Source organism: Lissotriton helveticus, chromosome 1_1 (assembly GCF_964261635.1).
Source record: "Lissotriton helveticus chromosome 1_1, aLisHel1.1, whole genome shotgun sequence".
Lineage (NCBI taxonomy): Eukaryota > Metazoa > Chordata > Amphibia > Caudata > Salamandridae > Lissotriton > Lissotriton helveticus.
The window spans coordinates 725722643-725748859 of NC_136057.1; the positions used below are offsets into that span (position 1 = coordinate 725722643).

Below are 26217 nucleotides of genomic sequence, written 5' to 3' on the forward strand. Positions count from 1 at the left end.
CACGAACTTTACCCAAAGGTGTCAGAGCGCTTTACATAAGAACCAGTTGCAAAACATAAGGATTTAGGATTACATGCGTTACATAAAAGATACAAACAGAAAAATTGCAAATGTACAAGATGTAAAGTCACACAAGGAAGAGATACAAACAGAAAGAAAAATTGCAAATGTACAAGTAGTAAAGTCACTCAGGGAGGAGATACAAATGGATATACTCTAAGAGTCACATAGGAATGGTAGAGAGTACAAAGGTCTACTGCATATACTAGTGATTAGAGTTATCTCTATATACATAAGGAAGGGATACAAATGGATATACTCTGAGTCATGTAGGAATGGTATAGTACAAAGGTCTACTGCATATACTAGTGATTAGAGTTATCTCTATATACATAAGGAAGGGATACAAATGGATATACTCTAAGAGTCACATAGGAATGGTAGAGAGTACAAAAGTCTACTGCATATACTAGTGATTAGAGTTATCTCTATATACATATATAAACACATAGTGAATTTTCTCAGGTCAAGACAAAACAAAATAAAAAAATACAGCTATTAGAGTAGTTATAAACTCGGAACAAATTAAAAAGATTTTTGTTTTTCTTGTTTTGTCTGTTTTCACTGTAGTGTGAATATTTATATTTGAACTGTTGTATCTCATTGTCTTTCTGTCTGTTTCAAGCAGGGGTCACCTGGTTGATTTTGCAGGGTGCGCCATACTCAGTAGGAGCAGTTGAACAGATGCTATCTTCTTGCAATTTCACCAAACTAATGTGGCCACAGGTGATACAATCAACAGCACACTCTCGAAACTGTAGATGAAATAGTAGAAAATACAGTTGTTACTTGATATCACTTGTCGAATTGGAACATCTAACTTGAAGACACTGCCTTGCAATTAAACAAGATAAATTACACTTTCAAAATGTAAATAAATATGGATTAAATATGATTGAATGTATTTATTTCAATTCCACTTAAACAGATTTTTTTTAAAGTGCTAACATGTTTATTTGTTTGTGTTTCATCCTTGACACTGATAGGGAGATTAATACATTATTATTACTTTGTCATCTTCTCTGGAATGCAGCACAATAAATGTAACATAATGAATCGTATGTACTATTTTCATAAAATTATCTACTAAGTAAAGGTAATCATAGGTAAACCCGAGAAAACGTATTGGCAAGAACTGAATATTTGACTAAGCTTTCAAGCTCAGATATATGAAGTTTGATAGACTTTTTTTTACCAACAAGTTTTCCCAAGAGGAAAAATGTCTACTAGAAACCAAAAAGCATAGGCTGCATATGATCATTTGTAATCACAGGGCCTGCTAGCTCACTGAAGTAATGAATCCTCCTTGCGAGAAATGGTAACTTTAAAAAAAGGAACAAGTCATACTAGAATCTCATTTACCCCGGCAATGTTTAGCAGAATGGAACAGTGAAACTTAGTGAAAGCCACCAATACAGTGCATTCTTATACACGCACACAGATTTCACAATACAGAACATGCTTAACTACATGCCAAGTAAACTAATTGTCATTATTATAAAATTGTACAGTTGTGTGATATTATAGCCCTGATTATGAGCAGCCCATTTCATTCTGATCCCAGATCTGAGATCAGAATAAAAATGTTAGCTGTACTTGCTGCATCTCTTGCTGTTTAACAAGGAAAATGCCCTGTACAGACTGGCACATATGGATTTTGGTTCAGAAATCACCAAACTCAACGTTTTTTCTATTTGAATGGGAAAACTCATAATGGCCCTTATTTATCAGACCGGATAAAGTGCTGTCCCTATAAACCAGTTTTTATTGGGGCTGATAATTAAATCATAAAGACGACCATAGTGAAGGTCAATGATGTCTATCACTACATCATCATGGAAAGTATTTAATTATTATTTTTACTACTGTATTTTCCTATTGTTCTTACCTTTGCTTACAGTGTAGTTATATGACAATGTAGTGGATGCAATGTTATTGGCGTGCAATATACATCGTAAAGCAATTATACATTGTAAAGATTTAACCAAAATAAAACCATGTTATAAATGCATCCTCTTAATCAAGTTGGCAATGGATGGATTAGAGATAACAGTTTTATTTTTGATTATTCATTAGCCATACATCGCTCTATATCAAATCTATATCAAATAGAATGAAATGAATAGCATAGTATGTACTCAGTCATAAGAATGCATACATGTTACCTAGTTTTCTTAATGTTTATTAAACCTCTTGAAGAAAAATATTTCTCTTTGTGATAGACTTGGGTAGGTCAGCTCTCTTTTCCAGTCCTTGGATGGCATAGGGAAACTATTTGTATTAGCTGCAGACAGAACTGTGTTTTGTTGAATTTTTACTTACACTTTATAGAATGAAAGCAATTGACAAACTATATATGAATATGGTTTTATGTAATGCTAATCTTTGTAAAAGCTAATGAGAGGGTAAATGAAGGGACATATACACACTCAGTTTTCACTCATACATAGATTCTCACTCAAGCACATCCACACACATATGGATCTTGAGTTGGTTTGCACAATCAAATTAGATTACATTTGAGTTATGAATCATGCAATCCAGCATGATTACTCTAAAAATGATAAACATGGGTGTAATTTGCAAATTCGAGATACGCGAATTTGCGCACATTCGTAATCGCGATTCGCAAAAATCCGCGAGTTTGTGAGATTTTTTTACCAGTTTGGGAACGAGAACCTGTGCATGCGGTCGCAACAGTCACGAACATGTTGTTTCCACTTAACCAGCCTGCTCGCGATGCCTTTTTCTTGTTTCGGGTCGCAATGACGTGTTCGCGTTCGCAATTTCCTGTTTCGGGTCGCAATGACGTGTTCACGTTCCCAATTACCTGTTTTGGGTCGCAATGACGTGTTTGCGATCGCGGCGTCGCTAGGCTAGCTACCAAAATCTCGCAGCGCACGCGAACAGGGAGGAAAACTCATCAGCGAACGCAGAATCATTGTAAGTCAATGCCGCGCGTGCAAGATTGTATTTTTGAAGTGCTAACAAGAAAAAAGAATCCGCCAACGTGCGGATTTTTTGGCAATTTTGCGCGATGCGCGGATCGTGAAATTGCCAAAAATCGCAAATTTCGCGAGCGGAACGAATTTTCCGCCTATACTTAAAATATTACAAACATTCTTTTTGCAAGTGAGGAGCGGTTTAATAAAGCCAGCACTCAATCCTTCGTCACTTATTTCTTTGAATTTTTTGCACATTTGAAAATACATTTTGGGTAGTCAGAATTTCCCTAAGAAAAAATCGCTATGTTTTCTCTAGACACAACAAATATCAAATATTTACTTTAAGCTATTTGCATGAGAATGGTAATTTTCCACTTTGATACTTAAGATAATCATCTTCATTGGAAGCATATAGTTGCTGTCTAACTAGCATTATTCAAAACACAAACGTTACTAGGTTGTGAAATTGAAGTTTGTAGCTAACATATATTAACTTGAATTGTACTGTAGATGATCACTAATTATAGCTAGTCACACTACAACTCTATCTACACTGATTGTCGATTTTAAGAAACTGTATAGATATCTGAAATGTAATCCCTTTTGATTTCCAACCAAGATATAAATGGCAACTTTTCTACAAGGATTTAAGAGGTAAAGAAAAGCTTATCATCTTTCTGTTGAATTGAACGTATATCCATACATGCACTCTACTTTCCGAATTTGTTCAACAAATATAATAGTATTTAAGTTAGGATGCTAAATTAGCCCAGAACTATGATTGCTTGGGTCAAGTAATCAAGCATACATTCGAATTTGAAATATGCCGGAGAAAATGGAATTTTCACCTCAGTGATAAAGACCAACATGGCTCAAACTTGTCTGGGCTTACTTGCGTGCCCTTTCAGAGGGGCATGACCCTGCACCTTAGAATGTGCTATTCCTGTTGGAGCAGGACTAAAACTAATTTTCATGTGATGCTTGATGTCCATGGTGAAACAGTGGAAAGAATCATGGTCCTGAATGTGGTCTATAGTAATTACCAGTAGTTGAGATGAAATCAAACATTCCTTTCATCATAGTTTTGCTTTCCTCAGTGCCATAGTGATGCGTGGCAAGGTTTTGGTTGCAAGTAGTAAATCTCTCTACTTCAGGGCCATCATTTATAGCTTATGGGTCGTGCACAGAGAAAAGACAAGGGTCTCACAAGCTCGACAATAGTCTATTTCACTGATAAGAGAAGTATAGGGATTTGAAGAAACATGCAAGAAACCAGTTTCGTATCAGGAGGTGGGGCCCACTCTAGTCAACCCAAAAGTCAGCACACACACACACACACCCCGCCTCCCCATAACATACCTAATATTATGAGGACCAGCCATTGACCATAATGAAGTGTGTATTTACTGTTCTAACTCCATGCCCACTTTGATAGTAGGTTAGGTTATAAAGTGGACCAAGGCAAATATAACTGCATTCATAGGGGCTGATTACGATGTAGGGCGGATCGCCACTGCCCGCATGGCGAAACGACCTACATAACCCTCCGCCCGCCACCCATTTACGCCGCCATATTAGTATGGCGGGGGGGGAACCCGGCGGATGGAAATACCCTCCGCCGGTTTTCCGCAGGTCGACCAGTCTACTGGGTGGAAAAGGGGCTAGATATGGTGGCGGTGTCTGCTAGACACCGCCATCCATATTAGCATGGGTGCGGGAAGCAGCCTTTCGGTAAGGCATGCAGATTTTGCTGTCAGGGGCCCTTGCGGGCCCCCAGGTTATTAAGGGGGTGGGGAGTGCACATGGGGGGTACCTAGGGTACCCCCTTCATTGTCATGGACAAAGTGGGAGGCACCGCGCTGTGCCTGTCACCTTGTGCATGACAATGCACACCGTGCATTCCCAGCATTGTGGCGGGTGGTGCTGTGAACACCGCCCGCCACAATGCTGGGAATAGAGGTTGCCACCGCCGCAGTGGATGTGGCATCCTAATTGCAGGTACGGGACCACCGCACCACTGGTGGCCTGTCCCAGCACTGCTAGGGTGGCGGGCAGACAGAAGTCCACTCGCTATCCTAATTGGCCCCTACATTTTTTTGATTATAATAATCCACATTTGTAAAGCGCACAATCACCCGTAAGGGTCTCTATGCGCCGTCTGGAAGATTAAGTAAGCTATTACCCAGAGTCACATGGTGCTGGGCTAATCTGCCGTCGGTGCCGGGGATCGAACCGTGATCCCCAGATTCCGGAGTCAGTTGCCCTAGCCGCGGCGCCACACCTCTTCCCCTTCACTCGCTCGAAAGTACCTAAACAGACCACGGGGACCGGTCATCCTGATGCACTGGTCCTCCCAAAGATAGTGTTTGTCTGGCACTGGACAAGGTTAACCCATTCTATGAGGACTGAACTGGTCCCCACAGCGTTGGTTATGAATGCACACACACGCACACACACACACAACCCCCCACACACACACACATGAATGAATAACAATACATTCATTTATAAAAACGAAATTGGATCTTTATTGACAAATTTGTCCGTTGTGAACTCCACATTAGCCCTGATTCAGAAATACGTAGTTAGGTAGGCCCTGACACCCAGACCCAAGGCCACTGATTGACAGTTCACAAGTGAGGTGCAATAACATGCAGAGCATTGCAGACCCTAATTGATGCCTACACTAGCTTTATGGAGCAAATGGATTTCAGAGTCATTGAGGCAAAAACAGAAATATTAGCGGCAGGACAGCTGTTAAATAAACAACCATCATTTTATATAGAAATATGCAGACTGGAGGTTGTTCATACCTTTCTGTATTTGGGGATTTGTTTTGATGAAAACTTAATATGTAATAGTATGGTACGAAATAGAGGCCTATCCTTTGAAAAGAGTATAAGGGCTATCTTCTTCTTTATGAAGAAACTGGGCTCTAAACCAATCCCAGAAATCCTGAAGGTGTTAAAGGCCAAAGCATTATCAGTCGCCACTTATGAGCAGGGATTTGGAGAATAACTAATGCTGATACCCTGCAACGCATTGAGAATTATTTTTACAAAAGGTTCTTCTTCCGCCCGCGGACATGCTCTAATAATTGCCACATTGAATTAGGAGCTCCATTTATTTGTGATATAATATGCTTAGCACCAATTATATTATACAAATTCCATCTGGAGGAGAGAGACTGTAAAATTAAACCAAAACATTCTGACTGATTGCCTAATGTTGGACCATGCTGATTAAATTAAATGGATGAATTATGTAAAAGCAACTTTAGGGGCACTGGACGTTTCAGAACTCTATAAAAAAAACAACTAATTGTAGGCTGATTGCCAAAGCGAAGCAGCAGGATGCTTTCCGCCTGAAAGCTATGCAGAAAAGAAGGGAGGCCTACCACCTGGAACCATCAGTGAATCTTTATCAATTGTCTCCCTCCATCCCTCAGGACATGCATTCTTATCTTGCACAGGTTTCCAACTTACAACACCGCTTCATACTAGTTAGGTTCCGACTAAATTACATCCCTTTGTTGCTGAGGTACCCGGGCAAAAGGCACTCACTACACGATTTACCCCGTGCCCATATGATGCTTCATCCCTACAATTGGATTTACACCTGGATCTTTTTTTTGTACATTTCATGAAGAGCGTAGGAGAAAATCTATTTTACCTCTTGTCTGGAGACACAATTTTAGACAATGTTGGGTAGCACTTTACTTCATCCAAATGCTTGGGGGCCAGTTTGTGTACTATTGTATCACGTTGTTTCTGTGGTCACCTTTAAGGCTGAGGAGAACTCAGTTGACACCTGCTTTTTTAGAGAACAGCTAAAGTTGATGATGTGTTTTAACATTTTATATGTATCCAGTTTTTTAATGACACTTTTTTTACGTTTTATAGATGGAAAGTATCTTTTATAATAAAACTTTTAGATGATGAAATTGTTGATATTTATGTACTTTGTATGCAATTGACAGATTGCTAAATAAAGGAATTTCGATGATGTAGTTAGGTAGGCCCTGACACCCAGGCCCAAGGTCATTGACTGACAGATCACAGGTAGGGTGGCACTTAGCCAGCAGACAAATGCGCAAACAGGAAATCACAAATTGATCCCACAGATAGGCACAGCAACATCACAAAGGTCCAGGGGGATTGGCCTCAATAAAGCACACATAGCCAGAGGGGTATGTACATTCCCAAAACACCATAAAGTCTGATACCGCATAAAGTCAGGAACACTTTGCCAATCAAGACAACACACACAGTACACACGGTGATCACATGCTCACCATTCTGGACATCTGGACATGTTACCCACTAGCCACATTGAGTTCACGCAAGGTAACGCCTACCTCGATTTCTCATTAAACTGTGATGTGTCCCAGTTAGACCTAGAAGGAAATGTTGCCATTTTACATGTGGTACAAAAGATGGTGGTGATGGACGGAGCATCTGAACCAATCAAACACTCACACCCAGTCAACAGATCTGGGTTTAATCCATCACCGTTCTTTATCCCACTCTGCCACCCCAGTTCAGACATGGCCATATGAAAATCAGTCTGACTCTGTGCCTAATGGGAACAGTTCAGCCCGAACTGCCAAGCCTTGCCTTCCCTGGACCGGAAACAAGCTTCCTAGGACCGGTTTCAGGCATTCCAGCCGTCTTCAGCCAGGCTTGCTTGAATCCAGTGGCAAAGTGAGCAAGGGACTCACGTCTGAGCATACCCTGCCAACTTATGGCGAACAAAGCGGTACAAAAGGGGGTGGTGATGGATGGAGCATCTGAACCAATCAAACACTCACACCCAGTCAACAGATCTGGGTTTAATCCATCACCGTTCTTTAGCCCACTCTGCCACCCCAGTTCAGACATGGCCATATGCAGATCAGTCTGACCCTGTGCCTCATGGGAACAGTCCAGACCGAACTGCCAAGCCATGCCTTCCCTGGACCGGAAACAAGCTTCCTAGGACCGGTTTCTGGCATTCCAGGCGTCTTCAGCCAGGCTTGCTTGAATCCAGTGGCAAAGTGAGCAAGGGACTCACGTCTGAGCATACCCTGCCAACTTATGGCGAACAAAGCGGTTCAAAAGGGGGTGGTGATGGATGGAGCATCTGAACCAATCAAACACTCACACCCAGTCAACAGATCTGGGTTTAATCCATCACCGTTCTTTAGCCCACTCTGCCACCCCAGTTCAGACATGGCCATATGCAGATCAGTCTGACCCTGTGCCTCATGGGAACAGTCCAGACCGAACTGCCAAGCCATGCCTTCCCTGGACCGGAAACAAGCTTCCTAGGACCGGTTTCTGGCATTCCAGGCGTCTTCAGCCAGGCTTGCTTGAATCCAGTGGCAAAGTGAGCAAGGGACTCACGTCTGAGCATACCCTGCCAACCTATGGCGAACAAAGCGGTACAAAAGGGGGTGGTGATGGACGGAGCATCTGAACCAATCAAACACTCACACCCAGACAACAGATCTGGTTTTAATCCATCACCGTTCTTTAGCCCACACTGCCACCCCAGTTCAGAGATGGCCATATGCAAATCAGTCTGACCCTGTGCCTCATGGGAACAGTCCAGCCCGAACTGCCAAGCCATGCCTTCCTGGACCGGAAACAAGCTTCCTAGGACTGGTTTCTGGCATTCCAGCCGTCTTCAGCCAGGCTTGCTTGAATCCAGTGGCAAAGTGAGCAAGGGACTCACGTCTGAGCATACCCTGCCAACTTATGGCGAACAAAGCGGTACAAAAGAGGTGGTGATGGACGGAGCATCTGAACCAATCAAACACTCACACCCAGTCAACAGATCTGGGTTTAATTCATCACCATTCTTTAGCCCACTCTGCCACCCCAGTTCAGACATGGCCATATGCAAATCAGTCTGACCCTGTGCCTCATGGGAACAGTCCAGCCCGAACTGCCAAGCCATGCCTTACCAGGACCGGAAACACACTTCCTAGGACCGGTTTCTGGCATTCCAGCCGTCTTCAGCCAGGCTTGCTTGTATCACGTTGTTTCTGTGGTCAGCTTTAAGGCTGAGGAGAACTCAGGTGACACCTGCTTTTTTAGAGAACAGCTAAAGTTGATGATGTGTTTTAACATTTTATATGGATCCAGTTTTTTAATGACACTTGTTTTACATTTTATAGATGGAAAGTATCTTTTATAATAAAACTTTTAGATGATGAAATTGTTTATATTTATGTACTTTATATGCAATTGACAGATTGCTAAATAAAGGAATTTCGATGATGTAGTAAGGTAGGCCCTGACACCCAGGCCCAAGGTCATTGACTGACAGATCACAGGTGGGGTGGCACTTAGCCAGCAGACAAATGCGCAAACAGGAAATCACAGATTGATCCCAAAAAAAGGCACAGCAACATCACAAAGGTCCAGGGGGATTGGCCTCAATAAAGCACACATAGCCAGAGGGGTATGTACATTCCCAAAACACCATAAAGTCTGATACCGCATAAAGTCAGGAACACTTTGCCAATCAAGACAACACACACAGTACACACAGTGATCACATGCTCACCATGCTGGACATCTTGACATGTTACCCACTAGCCACATTGAGTTCACGTAAGGTCACGCCTACCTGGATTTCTCATTAAACTGTCATGTGCCCCAGTTAGACCTAGAAGGAAATTTTGCCATTTTACATGGACACAGTTCTTTCTTAAAGTTGCCTTCACTTCTTTACATCAAAATTTGCATTTGTGATACTTTGGGTTAGTTTCCTAGAAATGCCAACCTTTCATACACTAGCCAACTTCACAAAAATACTATCATATTGCCTTAAATCTTTGTTATTATTGTACATATGGTTAACACAGCTATCAGTAGAACATGAAACAATGGCGTCCTGATTACAATCTCAGCTCAAGGCAAGGTTGCCTTCTTCTATAAATAAACATCTCATACTGGGTGTTTTCATAGGAGACACTTCTGCTGACATCGAGAGTTCTCTACAGGCTGATACTTGTGCCTAGCAGCTGAATAACATCTCCGTGAGGGGTGTCCAGCTCGTGAGAAATACAGGGTCCGAAATTCTTACCCACCACGTAATGGGGTTGGATCATCCAGTAAGGTGATTCTTGGCAGAACATTCACATACACCCTAGACATGTAGGATAGGATTTGCATAATAGCTGTACGTCATGTCTAGGTTTAGGGGGGCTTATGATGGCCCTGAGAGCTAGCTGGTCTAAGGGACAACATATCCTATGGGGGTGCACAGAATCAGTCTGGCACCATTATGTTGTACACAAACATGCAGTTCTTAATAATTCGTGAAAACTACTTGACAATAGAGGGTGCGATTTGGACATTTAGGGGAAATTATTTGGACCTGGGAGATTAGATGTAACTTGTGTTTGGCCAAGAGAGACCTGTGGTTCTCCAGTTATTCTTTTGTCCTACTATTGTTATTATCTTTGTCCCGGAGACTAAATTGACAGGCCATCAGGCTCACTTAGTCCCATGTACCGTGCAGAGCTTCCCCTGGTCACAGAACAGCATGTGCTAGGAGCGGGCTAAGGAATTTTTGGTCGAGCATTCAAGACCTCTTGTATATACTTTAGTACAGTGTTTCCCAAACTGGGGTCCGTGGACCCCCAGGGGTCCGTGACACACTCCCAGGGGGTCCGCAGGCAGCAGTTCTAAAAGCACTGCAAAGTTCCTTGTAGAATTAGCAGTTTTTGAGCAACAATAAAAGTGTCAAGATAACACCAGTGATTAATGTACCTGCTGGAGAGAGATGAGAGTTTTGTCCAGTGGCAGGTTTGACTTATCTAATCTAGCACAGAGGGTTAATATGCCTGCTGCAAAGAACGTGTACCATGCATTTAAAAAAACAGTATTTTATGTGCATAGGTCAGTGGGTTACTGCTTTTGTTACACTGCAGCTCATGAAAGACAATCATAATCTAGCACAGTGACCTATAAACGGCCATCAAAGAGCTGCTTACATACTGCATGGTACAAGTTAGTATGTTATGTTTTTTCCCAGTCTTTTATTATCCTGATACTGTTAAATGAGTTTATTTGGGTGGAAATACATTTTTATTGTTAGTCAATGCTAACCACTGTGTTATGTTCTGAGTCCTGAGTTCGTGCTTTTCCAGACCAAGCACTCTTTAAAAATGCCTACCAGTATGAATGATATGTGAATCCTACGCCTTGTAGTCCTCTTCACCTTATGTAACATTTTACTTACACTGATTTACAAGTATGATTCATTGTCTACATATGTGTGTGATGTAAAGTGCTCTAACAGCCTACAATGGTATGACAGATGCTATAAAACAAATGAAATACATGTGACAGGTGTGCTATGGAGAAATACGAGGCACTGTTGAAGGGTGATAATAAGGGTATCATTGAAGAACCCCAACAAAGATTGTTGTATCCTGGTGCATAGTAAGATCATCATTTACTATTCTTTAAAAGCTAATACAATTCAATACATGTTGAAACTTTTTGCTTTTTCCTAGCCTGTTTCTGGAACCTGGTGTTGGTGATTTTAGGCCTTTGCGCACTTTTTCACTGTGGTACAGTGTAAAGTGTGTGAGCTCTCTGTGTATGTGTGGTGAGTGACCTGCCCTCCCATAGGAATGCATGGGGAATATGTGTGACTATGGTAGTTCCTGATGTGTGGGGAGTGCAGGGTCGAGTTTGGTATGTGCAAACTCGTGAGATTGAATGCTGTGTAATGATGTATGCGGCATGAATGTGTCTAGTGTAGAAGTGCCAATTCTAGACATGGGTGTGCGTGTGTAGTGAGTCTGCTGGCACGTGATTGGCTGGCGCCTGGCTCCAGGAGTGTGCCTGGGCCTGCTTGTGGATTGACTGTCTGGTTTGAGGGTGACAGGGGCTGGGGAGCCCCCAGGAGGTTGTCTGAGTCAACCCTTGGTTGAATGACTGCATCTGCAACTAGAGTGATGGGAGGAGATAGCACCTGGGAGTGAATAGGGCTGTGCCTGCCTGCCACAATGCTGGCTCCACCTCCTGCTGGGCGGCTGTCGCCTCTGCCCCTCACACTGAAAGGAGTTCCCTATAACCAGCTGTAGCTGGTTCTCACACTGCCTGCACCCTTTAGACAAAGGATTTTGCTGTATAAAAAGAGGCTGTATCCCCTTCCAAAATGTTCTTGTTTCTGACTTGAATCCTGCCAGGGGCGTACTGCTGTTTGGGCTCAGGGGAAGGCTTGCCTCCCTGGGCCCTGCCCAGCCCCTGGATACCAGATGGACCCTGTGCTGGGACCCCCCTGCTTTGTCTGGGGGGATTGGAGGACTTTTCTTTGCTGATGGGCTGGTTTCTCCAACTCTTGGTTCCAGGACTTTGCTGCATCCCCTGAAGAACTTTTCTGGAACCTTATCTGTCCTTCTAGCGCTTGGGAGCGCTGTTTTTCCTGTCCTAGCACTGGGAGCGCTGCATATGCCTTTGTAGCGCTTGGGAGCACTTTACTTTTAACTTTCTGGCAGAGCGCTGTGGTTATCCCATGTGGGAAGCGCTCCTGCCCTTTGTGTGCCGAGTGCGCAGGTGCCACCCTGCGTCTTGATCGATTTTGGTTTATCCTTGTGGACGGGTGCCACCCCGTTTATTGAATTATTTAGCGAGTGCCTACCTCGCTTTGTTATTGATTTAAGAGAGGGAGCCCACCCCTCGGTGGAGTCCTCACCTGCCCGCCTGCCTGAGAAGGGCCGCCGCGCTGCCCGCGGCGACCCGGAACCTCTAGGGGTCAGGACGGAAGTCCCGCCCTCACAGGAGCAGCCCGAGGAGAGAGAAGTGCGCCCGGAGATAGCGCGGGGCTCCCGTGAGGAGAGGGTAGCCCCACACCGAAAGCAGAGTCCAGGCCGCAGCACCAGAGAGTCCCGAGGAGCGGGGGCTCTCCTCCTCCCAGCCGCTGCAATGCCCCGGTGAGTCCCGTGTTGGCTAAGGTCCCCGGTGCTGCTTAGAAGAGAGGGGGGGAGTCGGGGCACATTGCCGGTGCCCGCCCCCCCTCTGTGGTGTTAGCGTGGGCTCCGGGGGCATTTTTCTGTGAGCTCCAGTCCCCAGAGGGGGGACTCCAACCAGAGGGGCGCATTTGTTTTAGAGCCCACGAGGGCCCCGGGGCACTCCGCTGTTTTCGAGTCCCCAGAGGGGGGACTCCCACAGAAGGGCACCACAAGTTGTCTTGGAGAGCCCACGAGGGGCTCAGGCGCCACAATTAACTTTTAGAGCCCAAGAGGCTCCTGGCCCACATTTGTTGCGAGAGCCCACGAGAGGCTCAAGGGGCATAATTGAGTGGGAGCCGGAGAGGCTCCCAGGCGCATTTCTTTGCTTGGAGCCCAGAGAGGCTCAGGGGCGACCAGTTGTGCAGAGCCTGCGTGGCTCCCATCATTATTTCCCAGCTGCCCAGCAATTAGTGGGCAGCTGCCACGTTTAGGCCCCTGACATTGGGACACAGGGCGTCCTAGCCCCAACAAGGCCAGTTGGCCTAGGGACTGCCACAGGTTGTGGCTTATGTAAGTTTTTGCGCAATTGTGTGGTTTTATTGCACCTCTGAATGTTTTTAGGCTTCATGTGTTTTTGCGCTATTGAGTTGTGTCCTGGCACCTCTGAATGTTTTTATGCATCATGTGTCTTCCTTGTTCTGGCACCTCTGAATGTTTTTGATGCATCATGTGCCTTGTTCTCACACCGCTGAATGTATTTTTATGCATCATGTGTTTGCTTTCCTTACACCTCTGAATGTTTTAGGCATCATGTGTTTTCCTTCCCTGCACCTCTGAATGTGTTTTGATGCACAATGTGTAATGTGTTCTTGCTTATACCCCTAAATGTATTTTATTCTTAGGTGGTTGTTCTTTCCAGTACAGGTGGTCCTAGTGAGGTCCTGGTCCCCTGTGTGACATTCTCCAAAGGTGGTTAGGGTTGCGTAGGTGGTACTTACCTGTTACCAGTAGTTACTGGTTGTGTGCTATACTTGCTAATTTGTGCTACAGTGAATTTATATCCTATATTCTATGTTCTAAAAGTGCTATTTCTACTAAGTGCTGATTCTGACAGTGGCCCATGAGGCCCTGTCTTGTACATAATCCCTTGTGAATATTGCCCGTGCCAGTTGGCACAATGTACATGTGTGATTTCTAATTGATGTGTTTTGACAATACAAAAGTTATTTTTATATAACCTTGTGTGGAGTTCCTTTTGTGGTATGCCTAGGATGTTGTTGCTGTTGTGCGCGTGCGCAAATTCTTTACACATTGCCTCCGGGATAAGCCTGTCTGCTCGTGCCAAGCTACCAAGGGGGTGAGCAGGGGTTATCTTGGCGTGTGACCCCCGTGCCCTGACAAGAATGGTGGTTTCTGCCTGGCTTTGGCGGCAGCCTTAGCCTACCAGAAATAGCCAGTTCTAACAATACATAATGGCAAATGTGTTGTAGAATGCACCATTGCATCCTACATGTTCTTGGGGGGAGAGCCTCCCAAAGCCCCCAGGCTCAGTCACTGCACTTGGTGTGCACTGTATGGGGACTGGTCTGAAAACATTTGCCAGCGCTGCTTTGGGTTTTATCTCTGGCCCTGGCAGGAGCCTTGTACTGCGAAATAAAACTAACCATTTTAAATTTAATCACGGAGATGCAGCACCAACCTTCCCATTAAAATGTTCTGTTTTTTGCAAACTCTTTCAATATAAAATACTAAAATCCTTAGTAATTCGAGTATTTGTTTTGTGTGCATGTGTTTTTTTTCCCTTCGAATTACTCTTTTAATGTTTGAAAATTAAATCATACAAATTGATGGGGGTCCCCGATTTTCAGTGGTGAGTCAATGGGGGTCCTCAGGAGTCAAAAGTTTGGGAACCACTGCTTTAGTATATACTTATATGTGTATGTACTTTGTGGGCTCTGGAGATCACCCTAGGACTTGTCTGCTTTCCCTTAGGGACTTTTTTTTCTGTTCAACTGCCTCTATTTAACTGTCTTGTTAGAAAACGACCAGTAGAGGTCAGTAAAATACCAGAATTGCTTTCTGCTGAGGGACTTTCTTTTTTTAATTTTTCTGGCAACTGCCTCTATTTAACTTTCTTGATAGATAACGACCAGCAGAGGTCAGTAAAACACCAGAATCACTTTAGCATTCTCTAGATTCCAGTCCATAGAAATTGTCTTCCACAAGAACCTGTAGACAATAATATTTTTTTCAAATCTTGTATTTTCAGTGATATGACCACCAAAGGCCCTGATTTTATATTAAAAACAGAGCTTTGGGCTGTACCATTTTCCGCAGAAAGGCAATATTTCTCTCCATGTGTTCCCATTCCTGGCGTGTCACACAGTTTGGTGCTTACTTTCCCTCCATGTTAAAGAACAGTGGATGTTTCAGCACCCAGGCTAATGTGCTGCATAGCTAAATATATATAAGGTCCCAAAGGCGAGACCGATTGCATTGCAAGGCTTGTTTTGACAAAGTCATAATTTTTTCTCTGTCAGTTTTTTAGGTGCCGGCTGCTTGGACCACTGGGAGTGAAACAGATGGCACTCTTAGCCCCTGAGTGTGATACAGGGTGCGATTGTTGATGTGAGGTATATGTGTGATGTCGTTGTGCTGTTAAATTACTGCAAACTGTGCTTCATCCGAAGTATTCTGTTTTTGTCGATGACTCAATGTTTCATATGAAGATGCTGCTATCTCTCACCAACTGCAATTGATGCCAGAAGTCAATACAGTTCAGATACAGTTTTCATTGAACAAATTGCACTTTTTCTATGTTGTAACCATTCAAATGCATTGTTATTTGTGTTTATTAAATGTTCATGTTGAATTGCCGATGCTTTCATACATAGCGCTGAGCTTGTAGTTACATAATTAGAAGCAGTAAACCCACATGTATATTTTCCCCTTGATTCAGATCAAAACCAGAGAGTCTATAAAACAAAGAAGCTAAGGTATCTTGTCCTCAAAAACTACCAAGCCTATCATGGAGACACAATTAAAACACATGCAGACCTGTTTCCCCACACAGGCTAAAAAACAAATAAGGTTTGCAAGAAGGACACACGCACACAATGGCACATACATTTCCCTTCCCAAAGGAGGGAACTTTTGGGACGAACATACCTGACTACATGAAAATATACAAGCAAACCAAATACACATTTTAAAAGAAAGATAGGGAGGCATTATTATGGGCCATCTTCGAGGAGGCCCAGACAAACAGTCCTGCACTACGTATAGCAAACAGGGCATCAGCACCTTCTCCACCATATGCAGGCATGGAGGAGATCTTGCTCACTCTGCCTGCATTAGGCTACTCTAATCCATCAGTTTAAGAAGTCAGTTGGCCTCCCACTGAACAACGAACAGTTAGGCCCAGACATGAGAAACTAACAGGTCAGCAGGCCCAAGCACTCCCAGAGCAATCCCAGTCTGGTGTTTGGGCCCTCAGAGGTTTGACCCCCCCCCCCCGCCTGTCCCGCCAGGGACATAAAACCTCAGCAGCGCATCGAACATGCACCCTCATTGATTTAGTATGCACACATGAGCGACGTGGGTGGAGCTACAGGACTTGCCCAGATAGCCGAGGAAACAGCAGATAGTGAATTCAAGGGCAAAGCTCGACAAAAAAACCAGCACATAGCTCAGAGCAAAGGAGGCAACCTAGGTGGGATGTAGAAGAAAGGCACGAGCTAAGGAGGGAAAGAGAAAGAGCTTGCACCCGGAAAGCACAGAAAGAACACAGAGCAGTGCGCCCCCTACATGAGGAAGCACAGGGCACCGATTGGGGAAAATTTAGAAGTAGAATTAGATGAGAGAATGATGGCTGGGATCCAAGTGTCACCAAATTTTCAACAAAGGAGAAGGGCAATCCGGGAAATCAGGGACCACGGTAGCCTGGAATAACAGATTTGCACCTTTTAGAATGCACAAGGGGAGCTGCTGCAAAGCAATAAGCTATTCCACCCATTTGCATGCTATAGCTAGACTGACCTCAAAGGAGATAGTGGCCAGAGAAGAAGGCAAGACTGATGTGTGGCCATTTCGCAACCTGTTAGCCCGCTGGACCGAGGGAAAAGATCAGTACAATAGACTCTCGCTGAAGGAGGGATTCTTCGAACCAGAGGACATGGCCATAGGGAAGACTGCATCTGGCATGGAGAAGATCTCAACTGGAACTTCCCCTAAATGCAGGAATGCCTAAAAAGATAGGAACACCATGTTGGGGAAAAACCAGTAGAGTTGCCCAAAGCAAAGATGTACCCACTGCTACAGAAGGGCACATCAGGGACCATCCATGTGCTATGGGCTCAAATGGACAGGGAAGGGCTAAGGACAAAGTTATCGCCATTACTGGATGGAGCTGGGAAATGGATCTCAAGCATAAAGAAGAACATTGCAGGAATACACCTAGTGATATGAGATATCAATAGTCTACTAAGTAGTCTTATTGGAGAGCAATTACACTGATAAACACTGAGCATGAGGGGGCTGCATTCAGTTCATACAGGCTCTCAATATGGACACCCCTGAGGGAGATGTTTCCTGACAGCTCTGATGTAGGAAAGCTAATGGCAGAGACTATCATGCCAGGGGAGACTATAACTGATTTTCTGATAGGATGAGGGAACGATGGGGACAGGAGAAAGGATAGCAGTGGCCTGATATGGGCCCGCAATTCGCATTCTTTTACAATATTATTAAAATGTTGCCCACTGAGATACAAAGTGGATTGGACAATGTGGTTGGGTTAGACACCAAGCCCTGGTGGGAGATAAAAGCCTTTATATTTCATTACCAAAAAAAGAAACAAGAGAGGGATAGAGAAAAACAGGAGCAAGCCCAGAGAAACACTGCTAAATTGGTCCAACACAAATTGAAAGAGACTGTCCATGAGGCGGCTGCATTGGCTGCGAACATGCAAATTGTACCAGTCTTAAAGGGGGCTCCACTGCAAAACCCCAGAAGGTTTCAACCCAGCTACAGCAGTGGAGGTCAGGGAGGTTGGCAGCAACCGGACCGTAGGAAATGTTACTATTGCCATGGGATGGGACACCTGGCAGACGGTTAAAAGCGTACCACGAACAGAGATTGATTGGCCAGAGTCAGCCATCACAAAATCCTAACCCACAAAACCAAGCCCAGGGTATTCTGAATATACCGTACATTCTGCCACAGAGAGGCCAGTTAGCCACCGCATCCCCACAACAGGGATCAGGTAGTTGGACAAACGAGTGGCAACAGCAACCACAGAAAGGGGTCTCAGCCCAACAGGGACCAGGGCCACAACCTTTGGCATAGAGGGGTAACTGTCTGGGGAGGTAATGCCTTCACACAAACACAGAGTCCAAATGTGCAGTAAGATGTAAGCCCAGAGTAAAATACCACTCATTCAACCACATTACAAGAATGTCCTGTACCAAAGCCAAAAGAAGGACAAATGTGACAATGATAGGAATCTGGTGATTCAAGGCTGCTATATGTGTTCTGCCGATCTGGCATTTTGTCTAAAGTCCACCATTAAGGGTGCCTGTAGGAACCAAGGCCCCACTCTGCTTCTGATCCCCGGGTGGGGTTGGCTGGCCACACCGCAGGGGAGGGCAGTCTGATGAGGGGGCAGGGTGGCTCCTAGACCAAGTACTTAAAAAGCAGGCAGCCAGGCCCCTGCATCCAAAGCCAAATGGAACAGGTTCTAATACCCAGGTGAAAAGATCCCCATTCGTGGGCATTCAGCCTCTGACCCATGTTTCCTGTATGGCATGTAATTCCAACAGTGCCCCCAAAATCATGAAGCCTCCAGCCAGATGGAGGCCCCCTTTCAGTTTTAAAATTAAGCTGTCTTCGAGTGGCGGAATCCAGGATTCACGTACCACTGGGACAGTGAAGATACCACAACCTCCACAGCACGTGCACAAGAGTCACTAAGTAATGAGGTGCCCACATAATGGCAAATCGGTCGAGAAGTTTGTCAGGTTAGCCAAACATCCCGAGTTGTGAGGCAGTCCCTGTCAAGTCATTACCCTTAGTTAAAGTCCAGCAAGGGTTCCTGGCATTGGCCCCAGACTCCCCACTTTCTTATGATCTCTGCAATGATTTCTGCTCTTTCCTTCAGGTGTTTCCAATATCCAAAGTCTGGTCACCCTGCCATACCACTCCAACAAAAGCGACAGGAGAACACCCGCTTGTTTGAAGTCCCTAACCTCAAGCCTTGAATCGCAGATCAAAACACAGATGGGAAGAGTTGGTCCGAGGAAGAGGGGGGTGCCTAGGATAGGGGAGGCCACAAAGTCCATCAGAGAGTATAACATAGAATGCGCTCGCCCCCATGTCAGGCCTAGCAATTATACCAATGCTCCAGGCTTCACAGATACCATTAGGAAAAAGCAGTAAGCCCCGACCTCGGACACCAAAAGACGACGTTCAGGGGTACATGGGAGCCATGGAGTGACTTTCCGAAACCCTCTGCCTCATGATAAGTGAAATAGTAGATTGTGCGTGATCTAGGGAAATGCCCAAAGCCCAACCAAAGTAGTCCAAAGTTAGCCCAAAAAGAGAAGCCTCTAGAGATAGGGTGGAACTGAGATATCTGGCGCCTCAAGGGAGGTGGCCTTTGCATGCCACATGAGGAGACACAAATGATCTTGGGGCACGTTGCAATCACCAACTCTTGACAGTGGCATTCCCCCTCCTTATACAGTCCCACGCACATGTTGGCTAAGAGTTACCCACACTAATGGTGCCCCCAGACACACATCAGGAGGGACAGGGTGTCAGGAAACTGGCGACGCCCATAAAGCGCTAGATAACAACTGATATATCCATCCCTATAATCAAGAACACTCCATAAAATACCAATACAAAGACTTAAGTGTAAGGACTCATTAAATAGATTCATCTGCCTGATTACCCATAAGCCACCTTTTAACCAACAAAAAGATACCTTGACTGGGGCTGCCTTCCAGTGTCCCACAAAATAATTGAGTAAATGGAGTGTGGAGTACACACATCTGAGAAAAATACAGGCACCCCAAAGAAACTGTCATAACTATGGTGCACAAGCAATGTTTTTCTGATTTAACAAATGAACCAAGGGTGTTATCGAACAGGACTGCAATCGAACCATCAAGTGTACTACCTTCCAGCTGCTATGTCATCACCCCAACTTGGATCTAAAGTGTGTGACTCATACTTATGAACTGCACTGTGAACTTTTTTGATTGAACTGTTAAACGAAAACTCCTGATAACCAGAGTACCACAGACGTCTCCCCTGGATCCATATCAGCAATGTATTTTAACACCTCTATGTACCCTCTGTCTAGTTGTGCTGCTGCACCTATTGACTGCCAAAGAGCCATCTGGCCAAATGGAGTCGGTTCAGAAACTGTGACAGTGCTTGCACAGGGATCTCTTACATATCCTGCCAGTTTATCTGATAGCTGATTAATAGCTCGTTTTTAAAATTTGCTAGTAAAACCTTATGTGTAATGTTTTTAACTGTGACAGATTGCACATTTCTGTGAGTGCTTCTCACCTGCTTACTTATCGCTCCAGGCCCCGTTCCGCCCCGGCATAGTGCCGTTTGTGCGGAGGGCCGCCTTCTCGAGCGCCATTTCCGCTTTCTCACTACCACTTCCGCCCTGCACCTACACATCGGAGGTTAGCGGTCTAGTGGTTCACTTAGGATCTATATAACATGGCGACATGGTGGAAGCGCAGCGGGAGCGCCGACTTCACGCCGAAGTTGCGCCTAAGTACAGCCCGTCTGCGCCCGTCCGCGGCCAGCCGCGCCCAGCGGCCACTCACTCTGCCCAGAACTTTTACCTACTCTTCTGCCGATCTATATGCCCTTTGGCATGCAGTTCCCCTATCGTCTTGTGCCACCAGGGCGGCTCAGGATTGTGGCATTTTGATTTCCCCGGCATTACTGATCTCTGACTCTTCCCCTCCTTCCCCCAAACCCGCACCTCGGCTCTATACCCCCCCATCACCGGGGACGCGTCCTTTGACCGTTTTGTATTTTAATACCCGGTCTATGGTGAAACATCAGCTGGAAATATTTCATCTACTAGATGACAGTGCTGTGGACATTTTACTCCTGTCTCAAAGAAAAGGAGGTACCCCTGTTGTCTATATCAGGGATGGGGTATGTACAGTTTCTAAAAAAGGGAATCCCTGTTATTGTAGCAGACTAGAATCGCTGAAATGAGATGAGGGGGGGATTATATGAAACAGAGTGGATCTAAGTTCTTGCTTAAACAATAATAAGGATTATAACAACATGACCTTTCGACCTAGATCCAGGCACAGCATTAAAGTACACAGAAGTAAATAGCACTACTCTCAAATTTATAAAAATAATGTACAAAATTTATTTATGGCCTCCCAAATGGGTTACAATCTAAAACATAATGTTAAAAATACTACCAGAAACTGGTAACACAATCTAAAAAACAGTCAAAGTATAAAAAAGTCCTCGACGCGGCGTTTCGGTGCTACTAAATCTTTGGAACATTTGACTCCGTATCTATAAATATTTATTTATTTATTTATAGATACGGAGTCAAATGTTCCAAATGTCCTGATGAAGGTGTCAAGATTTAGTAGCACCGAAATAAATAAATTTTGTACATTATTTTTATAAATTTGAGAGTAGTGCTATATAATCCCCCCCCCCACCTCATCTCATTTCAGCGATTCTAGTCTGCTACAATAACAGGGATTCCCTTTTTTAGAGACATTTTACTCCTGTCAGAAACTTGGCTAACAGACGATTCAGTTCCCGACATCCTTGCTGCCATCCCCACTGGCTATTACATCATACAATCCAATCGTCCAGGGGGACAAGCTGGTGGTGGGGTCGCAGCCATCATTCGCATAGAACATATTTTCTCCACCTTAGCCTGCACTGCAATCCCCAATACTCAATTTCTTGTAATTAAACTCAGTTCCACCAGGTCCTCCCTGACCTGTGTCCTTATGTACAGACCCCCCGTCTATATGCCTTCTTTTCCACAACAGGCCGGGGCTCTCATCTCCCAATTAATTATTAATAACGCCAAAGTCATCATCATCGGAGACTTTAATTATTGGCCCTCCGACCCTCGGGAATGCCGACTTTCAGAAGAATTCTCGGATCTTCTTACAAGCATGAATTGCCGGCAATTTATCTCGACACCTACTCATTGTAAGGGTCACATATTGGACCAGGTCTGGACGGCTAACCTTGATATCTCGCCCCCTTTGGTGACTCCCTGCTCTTGGTCAGACCACTACTTTATATCCTTTTCTGTTGACCTATCTATTCCCCGCCCCCCCGTACAACAAATATCTCAGCCCGTAACTGGAAGAAAGCTAACTTACCTGAACTACACTCCTTATTGGCAGCTACAATCCCCTTGCTCTCCGGCTCAGCCACCCATCAAGCCTCCATCCTCGAACAATGGCTGTTGTCGGCTTGCAACTCTGTAGCCCCACTAAAAACCATAAAAGCTTTGCGCCCTCATGACGCTCAGCGATGGTTCACTGGTCAGTTAAAACTTGACAAACTGGCTCTTCGTCAAGCCGAGCGCCGATGACGCCATAACTATGTTCCCCTCCTCAAGCTTGAATTCGTGAACCATCTAAAAACCTATAAATCCTCTATTCTCGAGGCCAAAACAACCTATTTCTCCCGCAAAATAAAGGAGTCTGCTTCCAAGGCAAAAGATATATTTTTCTATCGTCAATGAGCTCTCCCTTCCGGACCGGGTCACTCTCCCCCCTGTGCCTACCCAGTCTCTATGTGATGCATTAAACACTTACTTTCAGGACAAAATCATCACCATCAAAAACAATATTCCTCCGTCCTCTTCGCCCCTCTCATTCCCGCTACCCCCCAACAATCCTCAGCATCTGGATGCTTTCCCCCCCATCTCTATCACTGAGTTTCAGAGACTCCTGCACAAAGTTAGTTCCGGGTCCCCTAATGACTGTTGCCCTCCCCATATCCTCAAAGAAATTTTCTTGGCCTGCCCTGACCCGGCCTTGGGACTTCTCAACACCTCGTTGGCCACTGGAGTAGTCCCTGACTTCTTCAAACAGGCAGTGGTGCTGCCAATTCTAAAGAAAGCTAATGCAGACCCTTCGGTCCTGAGTAATTACAGGCCTATTTCCTTGCTCCCTTACCTAGGAAAGATCTTGGAAACCCATGTCACTCGCTGCTTGAGCGCCTTTATTGAGAGTTCATCCTTTTTGGACCCTCAACAGGCCGGTTTCCGCCCCTCTCATTCTATTGAGGCGGTTATTGCTGCCGTCATGGACACTTTAAGAACTGGGGCTGATAATAACATCTCTCAAGCCCTCGTCCTGCTAGACCTGTCGGCGGCTTTTGACACGGTCGATCATTCTATATTGATCGACCGTGTCACTAACGCCGGCATCCAGGGGGTGGCCCTTGATTGGGTCCGATCTTTCCTTGACAAGCGCTCCCAAGCTGTACATCTTTCCACTTTCTCTGCTCCTTTTTCCTCTCTTTTCTGTGGAGTCCCCCAGGGCTCAGCGTTATCCCCTCTTCTTTTTAATTTGTATATGCAACCCCTTATGGCTTCCCTCCGCAAATCCTCTGCAACAATCTTCAACTATGCAGATGATTTGCAGCTGATCTTTCCTATTGATACCTCTCCCTCTTCCCACACCGACTTCCAAACCACTATGTTAGACATCTCCGACTGGATGGCTCACAGCCAGCTCAAGCTAAATCCTACAAAGACGGAACTTGTGCTGGTGGGTGGGCCGGCCAACCCATGGAATGATAGCTTTTGGCCCCACTCTCTTGGGGTCTCCCCCCGCCCTGTCAACTCTGTGAAAAGCCTCGGTGTAGTCATCTCTGGTGATTTATCCATGAAATCTCAGATCTCTGCGGTTACATCATCCTGCTTTTTCCATCTACGCAGGATACGCAAGATCTGTAGATTTCTCACCAGAGATGCACTCATTTTAGTCATCCTGGCTCTTGTCATCTCCAGGGTTGACTTCGCTAACATCTTATACGTGGGGATCCCCGCCTATCAGCTCCAGAGGCTTCAACTGATACAAAATCAGGCCGCCGCTTAATTTTCCACCAGCCTAAGCACCAGCACGTCTCGCCATTATTACGGAGCCTTCATTGGCTTCCTGTGGCCAAACGTTGCACATTTAAACTTGGATGCACTACTTTCAAAGCCCTTTACAATCTTGCACCTGCGTTCATTTCTTCCAATCTAAAGCGGTACATACCAACACGAAATTTACGCTCCTCTGCTGACAATCTCTTGTGCATCCCACAAATCCATCGCAAGAAACATGGTGGCCTCCGTTTTTCTTTTTTAGCCCCCACATTTTGGAACTCCCTCCCTTTCCCCTTCCGTCACTGCCCTTCTTATGAATGTTTTCGCAGGACATTGAAAACGTTCCTCTTCAAAGCTGCATTTGAGTAAACTTTGGCCCTTGCCTGCCGCATCTGTTATGAGCGCCAAGAAACCATTTCGGTGAACGTGCGCGGTAAAAGAATTTTTAACATAACATAACATAACATCACTTATAATTATACCAACCCAAACACTAGCATTACACATTCACTACACAGTGCCCTTTTACACAGCATGAGGTATCAACACATGACCACGTGGACTCCAAGACATCAGTGTTTCGTTTGTTTGCTGATACTGCATGCTGTAGGAGCAGATAGACTTTATCTGTCCCAAGAGGTAGCTGCCAAAGAAGCAAAATTCCTTCTCCACTAGTACCCAGAATCAGGGCCAAAATCCAGCCCAATAAGGTAGAACCCCACAGAGTAGTAGTGAATGTGAACTGAGATGAGACTAACCCAATGGCTCTAGACCTTTTCACTGAGCCTAGCGATATTCAAACTGAGATAGACAGGATGAGCAGGAAGGACACCCAAGACTTCCCAGAGGAGAGATTCTTGGAGGTAGCAAAACTCCCAACTTAATGCACAAATTAATCCACTCCTGCCTCCATTTGTGGTCCAAAGGTGGCCCTTAGCTTATCCGGAATAGTCTCCTTTAACAACAAGTGGACCCCCAACACAGAGTTCCTGTGATGGGGCATCCAGCATGATGATATGAAAGGACACAGGTCTCATAGAGGAGGGTTGAGCAAAAGCATAGGCACCCCATGTCAGAAAATCTAGGATCAGGAGGCGACTGGATATATTGGCTAGATGGGAAGGAGCAAGCCCTAATTGTGGAATAGAAAATGGAAAATTACACTGTATGCCTTATGTTTCAGAGGTAAAGGAACACTTCCATTGTTCCATTGGCAATGAATGAAAACTGTAACACAGTCCTGCACATTTCGGATATGTAATGGGGCACCTCCTTAGATGTGTACTGGCAGTGCGGCACATTTGCCTACACTCAGCTCATCCTAGGATGGCACAAACTTTGCTCTCTTGTCACCCCCAACCTGGTCATAACCAGAGAAGAACTATCAGACATGTACCAGCACCTGCTAAGGAAGAAGACAACCTTGCTGCATCAGACCTGTTAAAAAAGAACTGCAATTTTTTTGGGCTAGGCTTCGTACAAGGACATTCCAGAAGAATTTAGGCTGTTCTCAGACTTACAAGGAAGGAGGGTCCATACCCTTCTTCTCCATACAGACAAATGCTAATGCCCACTTGTTTTAAATCACCAGATGGGAAATGCTTAAAATAGTGAACAGCATTGAGCTTGGCCTTCATTCAATCAAGGAAGAATTGAGAGCAAACCTCCTCATGGTAATGCAGCATCAGTATGTGTTAGACTTAATGACCGTGATGGGGGGAGGGGTGCGTGCCGAGATTGGTGCATCCTGCTTCAATTTTATCCTAGGTAATGACCTAGATAATGGGACATCTCTTGCCATCCAAGCACTGCACCGTTTACAAAGAGACATGTGTGAGTGGGAAGGTGCCCTTAAGCAGGAATTATTCTCGAATGGATTCTCCTCGCTTCCCCCATGGATTTCCGAATTGTGCATGTCATTGCTACCTGTTTTCATCATGTTTTTGTCTGTGTGTGGCTCTGTGCAATTGGGGATTTCCTGCTGTAAAAACACAGGGATTCATTTATGAGGTTTTGCCGTAGGGCAGCGCAGCAGGCCTTCCTGCTGCACTTCCCTACGACAAAAGAAAAGGGCAGGAATGTGCCGTATATATAAGATACAGCGCATTCCTGTCCTTTTCCCCTGC

The 26217-nt window shown here is 44.9% G+C and overlaps 1 pseudogene; it reads right to left on the reverse strand.

Moving 5' to 3' along the window:
• Window positions 1-680: 680 nt before the first annotated feature.
• The window catches only part of LOC144770630 (parapinopsin-like), a 449353-nt pseudogene continuing 423816 nt past the window's right edge, over window positions 681-26217 (reverse strand).